This window comes from Protopterus annectens, chromosome 5.part1 (assembly GCF_019279795.1).
Source record: "Protopterus annectens isolate FY-2018-M chromosome 5.part1, PAN1.0, whole genome shotgun sequence".
NCBI lineage: Eukaryota > Metazoa > Chordata > Ceratodontiformes > Protopteridae > Protopterus > Protopterus annectens.
The window spans coordinates 361,183,523-361,196,017 of NC_056736.1; the positions used below are offsets into that span (position 1 = coordinate 361,183,523).

The following is a 12,495-nucleotide window of genomic DNA, read 5'->3' on the forward strand; positions in this document are numbered from 1 at the left end:
TTCCTCCTGTTCTGGCTGACTTGGAGGATCTTTTGGTTACAGCCTGCCAGCCTGATGCATTTTAAAAAGCGGGACAGACGGTTAATGTTCCTCAGTTTTTTAAACTTTTATACACTAATCCCAGATCTAAGCCAGCAGCTATTGCCTTAGCAAATCCATCCGACGTTAAGCATGTTAATTCTAACCCTTGTCCTTCTGACAAGGTTGTGAGGGCTTTTAATATGTTTTGGGGGAAAGTGTATGCGTCTTCAACTTTAATGCTTCTTCAACTTTAGTTTTCAGAATTCTCAGTTGTCAGGCTCTTATTTTAAAGTTTATCTTAGGAGGAATGTTTTTGCTTCGGTTTCTTCTTGTGAAGAGAAATTTTCTTTTATAATTTAGTTTCTTTTGTTTCCCAAGTCACTACTCATTGTATAAAATGTGTCTATGACTTGGTGGATACCACTTCAGAGGGCTGCTGCCACTGGAACTGCTTTTTTGAGGGAGTTTGCCTGGCTGCATTCTCAGAAACTCCAAGAGGATACCAAGAATGAAATGTTGAATTCTTCCTTGGATAAAGGTAACTGGGTTTTGGATTTCTGCTGTAGAAGTAATCAAAAAGTGTGATGAGAGAGGAAAGGTACTCAACAGAATCTCAGATTTTTTTAGCCCACCTTTTCAAAATTTTCCAAGGGATTCTTTTATCCCTTGTCTAACTTTTCCAAAAAGTAAAATTAACAGTCCCAGAAAAATGCAGGTAAGCAGTGGCTAGGGGGATGTAAAAAGAAAACAGCAACCCCCAGAATAAAGGACAGTCTAATAATTCGAATGACTGTATGACTATATGAGGGCCTTTGCCCTCTCCCCCCAACACTCTTGCAGCCCCTTAATCCTCCAAGAAAGTCTAAACCTCCATTTCTGTTTTTGGGAATAGATTGCTTCAGACAGATTGGTTTTGAATGTGCTTCATCAGGTAGTGGGAGGCTTTCCCTCCTTTTCAGGAGATTCCTCCTCATCTGCCAGACCAGACTGTTCTTTTCCCTCCTATCTTACCCCCTGAGACAACATGTACTCCTCCTCTTGTAGGAGAAAGATTTTATTCAAGGATTTTCTAGTACCAGAGAAAGAAGATTCCTGGAGACCAGTTCGGGATCTTGCATTCCTGAACCAGTTTATGATGGTGCCAAAGCTCAAAATGCTTTCACTTCACAACTTATTATCCCTTCTTCCACATTGGAGTTTTAGTGACTCCAGATTTTTAAAGATGCAGATCCTCACATTCCAATTCATCTAGACTTTAGGCATTTATGTTTTTGTGTGTCTGGATCACATTGTCTGTTTTCAGCCCTTTCCTTTGAGCTGTCCACCAATCCAAGAGTGTTCACAAATTTTCTAACTCCTGTGATAGCCTGTTGCAGACTGGATAGTATCCACATAATTCCTTATTTAGACAACTTACTTATCTTTGCATAACTTTTTTTAAAGTGTCAGGAATCTCTCTCTCTTAGGTAAAAGAAATTTCTAGGCTGGGATAGCAAGAGAACATTCAGAAGTCTTTTCTGATTCCTCACAGGATTGTTTTATGGAGGTGCCTGCTGGACACCTCAGTACAAAGAGCTTTTGCTGCACAGGAAAAATAGATATGTATTTAAATCAGTTTTTAGGTGTTCACACAGTGGTATCTGAAGTCTCTGATTCTGCCATCAGCACCCATTGATGTTTCAAATTCCAGTTTTAGTATTTGTAAAGAGGGAGAATGTGTGATGGAAACAGATTTCTCTGAATCAAGGTCTCCCAGCCTCCCCTTCTGCTCTAGCACAGTCAGTCACTACCTACACCTCAGAACTTTGCTTGTGGTGTCAATGGGCATAAAAGTACAGAATATTTGGAACAGAAAAGATGGACCAAAACACATTAGCATAAAAGAGATGTTAAATCTTTTATAAATGCTTTCAGCTATCTGAATCATCTGTGGTCCCCATGAGCTCTTCAAGTGTTTACAGACACCACCACAGTGATGTGGTACAGAAACAATCAAGGGAAAATCAATGTTACTCCTTGTGCAGGATAGCCATGTTAGTGTGGGATATAGCCTTTCAGCTTGGTGCTTTACCCATTGCTCAAGGAACATTTAAAAAAAAATTATTTTTCATATACTGTTGTTGCATTCTGTTGGCGTTGAAATGACAAGCAATTTCTGTGTTAGATTTTTAACATAGAAATAAACATATTCGGTTATTTAATATTAGAAATAACATTTCTTTTATTAGAAACGCCTTTGAAATTCCGCTTATTGCAGACTCCTAGTTGAGTTTCACTGTTTATTTATTCATTTATTTTTGATTCTTCATTATGCATTAGAGATGTGTACTCCTTACTATCTTTTCTGTTAAGGAATGGATATTATATTTGGTTGCAAGCATTACTTCATTTTATTTTTTTTTTTAATCACAAGATTCTGTATGAGTTTTACCCTATGAAAAGTTGTTTGCTAAAATGTATTTTAAGGGAAACAAACAGTATTTACACTTGATTAGGTTCATGAATCTTCACTAAGACATTCTTGGTTACTTTTATCAAGTTCATGTTTCTTTTTTGAAAACTTTTTTAGGTTTGACACCCTGTCTACACTAAGTGGACATTTATTTATGCTTTTAATGTAATACAACGTTAAATCTGAAGGTATGTCAGTGGGTTCAATTAAGGCAGCTGTTTGTAATTTTGTAACCCACACCCCTTTTTTGGGTTTTAAATTGTGTTTGCTGATTTTTCCCTTTGTCTGAAGAAGTCTTCCTACTAAGGGAGACGAAAAGAGCTTTACTTTTACATTTTCTAATAAACCTTTGGAGTTTTACACCTGCTCGTTCGGAACCTTTTGGTATGTTTTTTATCCAGAAATGTCGTCAGTTAGCCATCCGACTACCGGGATTCTGAAAAAACGCAAAGATAAAGACAGAGACAGGCCACCGAGGTCCAAAACTGCCGATGACGATTCTCCTAAGCCAGTCGCCAGTTGTTCGCCGGTACTCAGTGAGGTGCTTTCGCAGCCCCTGATACCCGCTACTTCTGATTTGCAGGCCTCTACTGAGACCCATTCGGAGTCCGGTATGCTGCGAGATGCTTCAGCTATGGAACCCGCGGATGTCTCTACCTTGGATGGGTCTGGAGCCGCTGTGCAGGCAATGGCTTCTGAGAGTGTATTCAGGCCTACAGACTTGCATATTAAACTAACGCCTCCTTCTTTACTTAGGCCTAAATCTCGATCTATGCCTAAAACACCGATGCCCAGGCCACATGCTCAGCCCTCTATGCCTAAAAACAAATGATAAGAATGGCTGAAGGTCTAATAACTCTATTCAGGGGTAGCCAACCCCACCCCCCTTCTAAGAGGCCTAGGACTGAAATTGATTATGAATCTTCTGATCAGGATTCTGTTTTTTTTCTGATTCTTCTGATGATCTGGACTTGCCCTTATCTACTTATGAAGATCCTGATGCAGAGAACTCCATTCCCTCTGCTTCCCCTCCTGAGGAATTTTCTTTTGGGGTAACCTTACATACTCTAAGGGAGCATTTCCACTGGGAAAGCCAGGATTTTTCTGATTCAAAAAAGAGGCGTAGGGATTTCCTTCTCCTACCTCAGCATAGGCCTTTAGCTATTCCTCCTGTACTAGACATTGTTGATTGTGCTTTTTCAGAAACTAGTTCGACTCCTGATTCCCTGCGTCCTGCTTCCAGAAAACCTGACAGATACCACAGGGTCCCTGAGTTCCACAAGTTCCTTTTTAAAAATCCTATTGCAGATCCAGAGACTATTTCACAGGGGCCCAATGGCATTAAGGCTTCTACTGCTAAAAATCCTACCCCTTCTGATAGAGACTCCAGGGCGCTGGATAGATGGGGTAAGAAGGTTTACACTTCTGCAACCTTGGCCATTAGGGCTTTAAACTGCCAGTTTTGTATGTTAAAGTATCAGCAACATGTTATAGGACTGCTTAAACAGAAAATTATGTTGATTTCTGAGTGTGTGGAAAATAAAGAATGACAGGATTTAATGCATTCTGCTGAACAAGTTGGAAAACATATCTTGCAATTGTTTTTTCATAGGTTCATACTAGGCTATCTGCCCTAGGGCATTTATAAGCCTAGCCAGAGTGTGTTTGGCTTTCGCCACCCATTTTAAATTAATTTTGCTATGCCCTTTTTCGAGGTTAGTATACTGTGCCTCTGTCTAACAGTGACACAGACGTGATACCCGGGGTAAACCTACGATTGCCCATCCACTCATCAAGATTCCTCTTGAAGAGAGTCAATGAGGGACTCTGCCTAACCTGGACTGGGATTTTATTCGAGTGAAGGGAGCCTCTGGTTTATGAATCTGTCCCTCCAGCATGTCCTATTTATTTCAGTGCTGAGGTTCAAGTCTCTCAAGCTCATAGCTCGATGGGATTTGGATTTTCTGAGGTGCAGCATGTCCATTAATTCTGGGTTGGACATGGATTTATACGTCAGGCACAGATCGCTTCTGAGCAGGCGGTATGCCACTGAGTAGAGCTGGAGTTTCTTTAACCGGGCAGCATATGGCATCTGTTTGAGCCCTTTGATCCTCTTGGTGAGGTACTTTTGGGGTCTTTCCAGTTGCTGCAGGTGTCTGGTATGGTACATCCCAAAAGGGGCATTGTACTCAATTATGGGCCTGATGAGGGATGAGTAAAGAGGCACGATGACCTCCCCTGATCTAGATGTGAATCCCTTCATGATTAGGTGGGCTATATAAAAAGTTTTTTCTAACCACTTTGGCTACGTGGTTGTCAAATGAGAGATTGCTATCAACTTGGGTCCCCAGGTCCCTAATTACTTCTTCTGTACTTAATGGATTACCGCCTATGTGGTAATTTGTGGGCACTTTGTTTTTGCCAAAGGGGATGACTATACACTTTTTGGCGTTTAGCTTGAGGCCATGGCTCTGGCACCAGTTGTCTGTTTCTATGAGGCCCTTTTGGAGGATGCTTGTGTCGGCTGGAGAGTCGATTATGGTGCCCAGTTTGCAGTCATCTGCGAACTTGGTCAGCCACAGTCCTTCCGTGTTGGCCTGTACCTCCGAGAAATATATACCGAACAAGAGAGGTCACAGGACTGAGCCTTGTGGGACGCCACTTGTTAACTGGTTTGGAGTCTGACATGGCTCCAGCAATTCTAACCATGTGGGATGTCCTTCATGGATGCATCTGCAGTCATAACAAGTGGGTTGTCCTGTCGTCAGGCAGCCCTGCAGTCGGCCGGATTCCAAAGTCCGGGTCCGGCTTCGGCTGATGTCGCACTTCACCCGACGTCATCTCTGTTGGTCTTCGGGTATATAAGCATCAGCCGACGCCATTTTCCTCAGTCTTTCTTGCCGCGTGGCGCCCGAAGCAGAAGCTGTTCGCAAGTGCCGGTCGGTCGGATCCAGAGATTACTTCTACCGAATACTACTTCAAGACTTCTAAAGCTAAGTACCCGTTGGGGACTCTTTCTTGCCTCAGCCGATGTCAGAAAAAGTTAACAATTGTTTAACCTGTGGGAAACAAATACCTCATAAAGATTTCCACTCTTACTGTCTGCCTTGTTTAGGCCCAGCCCACGACGTAGCAGCCTGTTCGCCTGTGCCTCTTTCAACCGATAACGCTTAGGCGCCGGTCGGAGTTTGCAGAACAGTTTTTCGGTTCTGATTTTGCGTACATTATGCCGCCGGATCCTCCGACTACCCAATCTACTAAAAACACAAAGATAAAGACCGACACTCGCGGTCCGCGGTTTCGCCGAAACCACGGTAAAGCAAACTGAGTGTCTCGGTTTCGGCCGAAACCGAGAAAACTGATCAAAGTACAGCTGAACCTATTCTTACAACTGAGGCCCCTGCTACAACTCTTGAATCGACCTCAGAACTTTTACCCACTACGGTGGTTGACTTATCAGACACCATCCCTTGGATGTCTCTACCCCAGCACGTGGTGCTGCTAGGCCTCCAGCAGCCATGTCCATTAAGGCCTTCGCCAGGGCTAAAGCAGCCAAAACTACTAAAACAGTGCCTGTTAAACCCCCCACATCCAGGCCCTCTTCTAGCTCTCAAATTCTTTCTTTGGCAGAAGATTTAATTTCTTTAATTAGGGGATCTCAATCTCACCCAGACAGGGCCTCTCAGCCCCCAGAGAAGAGACCTAGGGCAGAGCCCCCTGAGCCAGTGTCTTCTGATGATTCTGCTGATGAATCAGACTTAACTGACCAGCCAGAGGCTCCCTTCTCCAATTTTGAAGATTCTGATGCTGAAGAATCCATTCCAGCTGCTTCCCCACCAGAAGAATTCTCCTTTGGGGAAACCTTGCATGCCATGCGAGAACAGTTCCAATGGCAGCAACAGGATTTTTCAGACTCCAGAAAAAGACTTAGGACCTTTCTGCACCTCCCACAGCACAGGCCCTTAGCTATACCTCCTGTTCTCTCTGTGATGGATGATGCTTTCAATGATGTTTGCTCCGCTCCAGATTCTTTACCCCCAGCCCCTGCCAAACCAGACAGATTTTACAGGGTGCCAGATACTCATCACCACCTTTACAAGGCCCCACTTGCAGACCCAGAAACTATATCCCAGGGTCCCAAGGCAGTAGCCGCGACCATAGCTAAAACCCTATTCCTTCTGAAAGGGAAGCAAGGTCATTAGACAGATGGGGTAAAAAGGTCTACACTTCAGCTACTCTCTCAGCTAGAGCTTTAAACTGTCAGTTTCACATGATACAATACCAAGAGTTTATGCTCGATCAGTTAACTAAAAAACTAACCACAGATGAATCTCTTGATAAGAAATATGTATTAGAGATGGTAAATAACATACAACAGGTTAGCAACCATTCCTTAAAATGTGGCTATGATGCACTGGAGGCTTCATTTAGATCAGCCATGACAGGCACAGTGATAAGAAGGCATGCATGGCTAAAGGAACAAGTTTTACCGGATCATGTTAAAGCTAAGTTGCTAGATGCTCCTATGGACAAGACAAGTTTGTTTGGTACACCTGCCCAGCAGGTTATGAAGAAAATGGAAGAGAAGGCAAAATCTGTTCAAACTGTTAAAGATTTCTTGCAGGTTCAACCCCAAGGTTTAGCAGGAACTGGCCTGCCAAAAATTGGTCCTTTCCTGACTCCACAAAATTTCAAAGGGGCAGGAATAGACGTCCCAGAGGCAGAAACCAATCCAGAGGAGGTGCCTACAGAGGACGACAGTGGCAAGGTAACAACAGAGGCACAGACACAGCCACTGCCACTACATCAGCACAACCACAGTGACTTAATCATAAATCCGCCTACCAGGGAACAAATAGCAGCTCCTCTAGGCGGAAAGTTAACCTTATTTTCAAAGAACTGGCACTACATAACAAAAGACAAGTGGATTTTACAAACCATAGATCAAGGTTACCGGTTTCACTTCCACACTTTACCAGTCAAAAGAGGAATGCCAAATCTACCTCCAAATCAAAAAACAGAGGCTCTACGCCAGATAATGGAGTTAGCAAACATGAGAGCTGTGGAAAGAGTGCCAACAGCAGAACAAGGAAAGGGGTTCTATTCCAGACTATTCCTAGTTCCAAGAAAGGAAATAAGTTGGAGACCAATTCTCGACCTGTCCACCTTAAATACATACATCATTGTCCCAAAATTCAAAATGCTGACCCTACAGCAACTTCTTCCCATGCTGGGCAAGGAGTCTTGGCTGGTAACTCTAGATCTCAAGGAGGCATACCTGCACGTCCCCATTCGACCAATCTGCAGAAGATACCTCAGATTTCTTGCAGGATCAGAGCACTATCAATTCTCAGCATTGCCCTTTGGCTTATCTACTGCACCCAGAGTATTCACAAAATGCCTGGCATCAGTAATCGCCATTGCAGACTACAGGGAATTCAAATTTACCCATACCTGGACGACTGCCTGCTACAAGGGGACAACAAAAGCAAGCTGACAACGGATTTACAAAGGGTCATTTACTTGCTACAAGGACTGGGATACACAGTCAATTTACAAAAGTCAAGGCTGATACCATCCCAAACAAGGACATTCTTGGGCTGAATTGGACACAGTACAGCAAATGGCATTCCTGACTACAGAAAAACAAAAGAACTTCCTCTTTACTTCTTGGCACTAACAAAACTGAACAAGTTAACAGCAAGAAAAGTTCTGCAGGCCTTGGGCTTCATGGCATCATGCATAATCTTGGTCCCATTTGCCAGACTACATATGAGGAAACTACAGTGGTACCTAAAGAATTTATGGTCCCAACACAGACACAGTCTAGAAACAGAAATCCCACTAATTCCATGCTTAAAACAGGAGTTCCTATGGTGGGCTCAGGCATGCCAGTCAAACCCAGGCCTACCCTTTCGCAGATGTCAACCAAGCCAGACCATCACAACAGATGCTTCAGACCTAGGATGTGGTGCCCACATGCTGGACAAATGCGTGCAAGGATTGTGGACACAGGATCAACTTCACCTGCACATCAATCTAAAAGAAATGCTGGCAGTAAAACTGGCAATCCAAAAGTTCAAACCATTTCTCAAAGAGGGCCAGTTGATGATAAGGACAGACAACACCACAGTCATGTGGTACATCAACAAACAGGGAGGCACTCATTCATACCCCTATGCAGAATGACCTTGGAGCTGTGGACCCTGGCACTCAGCTACAACATTCAGTTACAGGCAATATTTGTACCGGGGAAAGACAATACTCTAGCAGACATATTAAGCAGAACCACTTCGGATTCCCACGAATGGAAGCTGCACCCGGACATCTTCAAGACCATCTCAAAGAAATGGGGAATGCCACAGATAGACCTATTCGCATCACCTCTCAATCACCAGCTCAAAAATTCTGCACAAGGACATTCCACCCACTAGCATGGAAAGTGGACTCACTCTCCATCAACTGGAAAGGCCTAACAGCATATGCATTCCCACCTCTTCCTTTGATACACAAGGTACTACTAAAAATCAAGGAAGACCGTCCAAAGATAATCCTGATAGCTCCAAACTGGCCAAGACAACACTGGTACCCACTACTGAAGAGCATGTCTCGGAACAATATGTGGCCAATATCCCTGATGCCTTTGATGTTAACTCAGAACAACTACAGCATCATACATCCAAACCTAAAAACGCTGCAACTGACTGCATGGAACATCACATAGCAGCAGCTAATCCAGAACTTTCACAAAGAGTTAAAGACATTATTCTTGAAGCGCGCAGACCTTCAACAAGAAGGAACTATGCTGGAAAATGGAAAAGGTTTGTCATTTGGAGTACGGAAAGAGGAAAAGAGGTGTCAAACATAGATATGCCTAGCATTCTGGAGTATCTGGCCGAACTTCTTCATTCAGGCCTGTCCTACTCCTCCATCAAGATACATGCATCAGCTATTTCAGCAGAATACAGCTTTGATCCACCTGTTTTTTCGCACCCTTTGCTCAGGCAGTTCCTCAGAGGAATTAAGAATGTAAAACCTCCAAGGAAACCACCATTACCAGCTTGGGATTTAAACTTTGTGCTAGAAAAGTTGACACTATCACCCTTTGAACCAGCAGCAACAGCAGACCTACAACACCTGTCATGGAAAACTGCTTTCCTGCTAGCAATTACTTCAGCAAGGAGGGTTTCAGAACTTCAGGCCTTAATGGCAGTGCAACCCTTCCTAATCTTCCACCAAGATAGAGTGTCCATGAGGACTAATCCTACATTTATGCCCAAGGTGGTATCCAGAGTGTCTTTAAACCAGGCAATCCACCTACCTACCTTCTTTCCCAACCCACAAAACAGAAGGGAAAGAATACTGCATACCTTGGATGTACATAGACAGCTACGCTACTACTTGGACAGAACAAAAATAGCAGAAAGACTGACCAACTTTTTGTAGCCTATGCAACAGGAAGGGAAGGAAAAGCTATTTCCAAACAGACAATCTCCAAATGAATAGGAAATTGCATACGATACTGTTACTCCTTCCATGGAAAACCAATTCCACAAAACATAAGACCTCATTCTACAAGGGCAACAGCCACTACCACAGCCTTCTTACGAGGAGTGGCAACCAAAGACATTATTGAGGCGGCTACTTGGACCTCCGTGCATACATTTGCCAAGCATTATAATTTGCCTCTATATTCCAGATCCCGAGCAGGGTTTGCCACTGCTGTACTGCAAGGGATCCTAAACACACCATAATCTACTTTTATCCTCCTCCCTAGTTGGCTATGGTATTCTACCCATTGTTATGACTGCAGATGCATCCATGAAGGACATAGTACAGTTTTGTACCTACCATAAATGTAGATGTCCGAACTGGATAGCATCTGCAGTCAGGATTACCCTCCCTCCTTCCCCTCTGTGGTACTCCTAGGGTGTTTACCCTCCTAATAGCTAGCTGTTGGGGAGTCTTTATGGTGTATTTGTTTGTATATATGTACATATATGCTTATGGTTGTGTTTACCTCTATCTGTTTGGAAACATTGGCATCTATCCAAATTTTAGCCTGCAAGAGGGCTACTGGCATCTGGGGCAAGAAACACTGAGGAAAATGGCGTCGGCTGATGCTTATATACCCGAAGACCAACAGAGATGACGTCGGGTGAAGTGCGACATCAGCCGAAGCCGGACCCGGACTTTGGAATCCGGCCGACTGCAGGGCTGCCTGACGACAGGACAACCCACTTGTTATGACTGCAGATGCTATCCAGTTCGGACATCTACATTTATGGTAGGTACAAAACTGTACTTTCTGTCCTTGAGCCAGTTTGCAACCCATCTAGTGACATAGGGGTTTATATTTAAGCTGGTGAGCTTATCTATAATACCCGAGTGGGGTATGGTATCGAAGGCTTTTGCAAGGTCCAGGTAGGCTGTGTGGACCACCTTCCCCTCGCCAATGGCCTTGGTGACGTTTCAAAGAAACTGACCAGGTGTAAGAGGCAGGATCTGCCCTAAACAAAGCCGAACTGGGTAGGATCCAGTGTCTGTAGGTCCCCAATATCTTTATTTATGAGGTCCATGATGATCCTTTCCATAGCTTTGCAGACCAAGCTAGTCAGGCTTATAGGGCGATAGTTTCCAGGATCCGTTGAGGCACCACCTTTGTGGAAAGGGACCACTGTTGCTGTACGCCACTCTTTGGGTACATATCCTGTAGTAAGGCTGAGATTGAACAGTAGTTTTATGTTTGGGTTTAGCTCTTCTTGGAGTTCATGTAGGACGCAGACCGGGACACTGTCTGGTCCCATTGATGCTGTGTTTTTTGCTTTGGAGAGGGCGGCTCTTACCTGAGCATCTGAGTTGTCAGGGGGGCAGCACTCTGCTGGGGTAGATATTTGCCCTTTTGATGAGGGGGGGGAAGAAGTTTGCGCTGAACCTGTCAGCTAGGATGTTGGCAATGTCTGTGGGTTTGGTGTGTTTTTTTGTCATTTTGGACTAATTTTGAGCATATCTGGGAATTTCCACCAAGGTTTCTAACATAACTAAGGAAAGCCTTGTGATTATCCTTAGTGTCCTGTGCATTTTTTCTCTTAAAGCTGGCCTTAGACAATTTTATGAGTGCCCGTAGTTTTTTTGCTAATACTGATCAGAGATGCCTTCCCTTTTTGGGATTTTGCTCTATCATGTAGTAGCTTCCTCCTCCTATTGCATAGTTTGTTTATGGCTGGGGTCCACCAGACAGGACGTCTGCCTTTGGAGGATTGAGTCTTTGTTTTATTTGGAATTGCATGATCCATGCATTCCTGAAGGTGTTCATAGAATGCGTTTATAAAGGATTCTGCGGTCTGGGCCGTATTTTCCACAGGCCCCGGGGGCTTTGAAGGATTCCACCTCGGTTTTGAGGAGTGTGAAATTTGCTTTAGAGAAGTTTTTCACTGTGGTTTTCTGGGCAGGGGCTGGGGACTGGATGTGAATATCCAGTGAGATTAGTTTATGGTCTGATCTTACCAGTGAGGGATACACCTCTGGTCTGGAGCATAGAGTCCCCATGTTGGTGATGATCAGGTCCAGTATGTTTTCCCCTCTTGTGGGAGTGGTAACAAGTTGTTCTATAGCATTTGAGTTTATAAATTCTAGGAACCTTTGGGCTAGGGTGTTGGAGCTAGAGTAATGCTCCCCAGTCTGTGTTTGGGTAGTTGAAGTCGCCCAATATAATGGTGTTTGGAGAGACCTTCATATTTTCCAGTGTTCTCAGGAAGGCTGAGTGGGGTTCATGGGTGTGGGATGGTGGTCTGTAGCAGGCTATAAACTGGAAGGCAGTTTTACCCACTGTTAGTTGCACATGGATAGTCTCTGATGCTTAGTGCTGTGCCACCAACCTGGAGGTGTGGGTATCTTTGACGAATATTGATACTCCCCCTCCTTTTGTGGTTCGGTCCAAGTTTTGGGTCCGAAAAGCATGGTATGAGGTATAACCTGGTAGTGCTGGGGTGCTCTCTGGAGCCTTGAACCAGGTTTCTGTT

General features: G+C 44.0%; 1 protein-coding gene across 1 annotated transcript in view; it reads left to right on the forward strand.

Moving 5' to 3' along the window:
* Positions 1 to 12,495, forward strand: part of APBB1 (amyloid beta precursor protein binding family B member 1) — a gene marked incomplete in the record, with an annotated part of 1,507,904 nt that overhangs the window by 780,689 nt on the left and 714,720 nt on the right.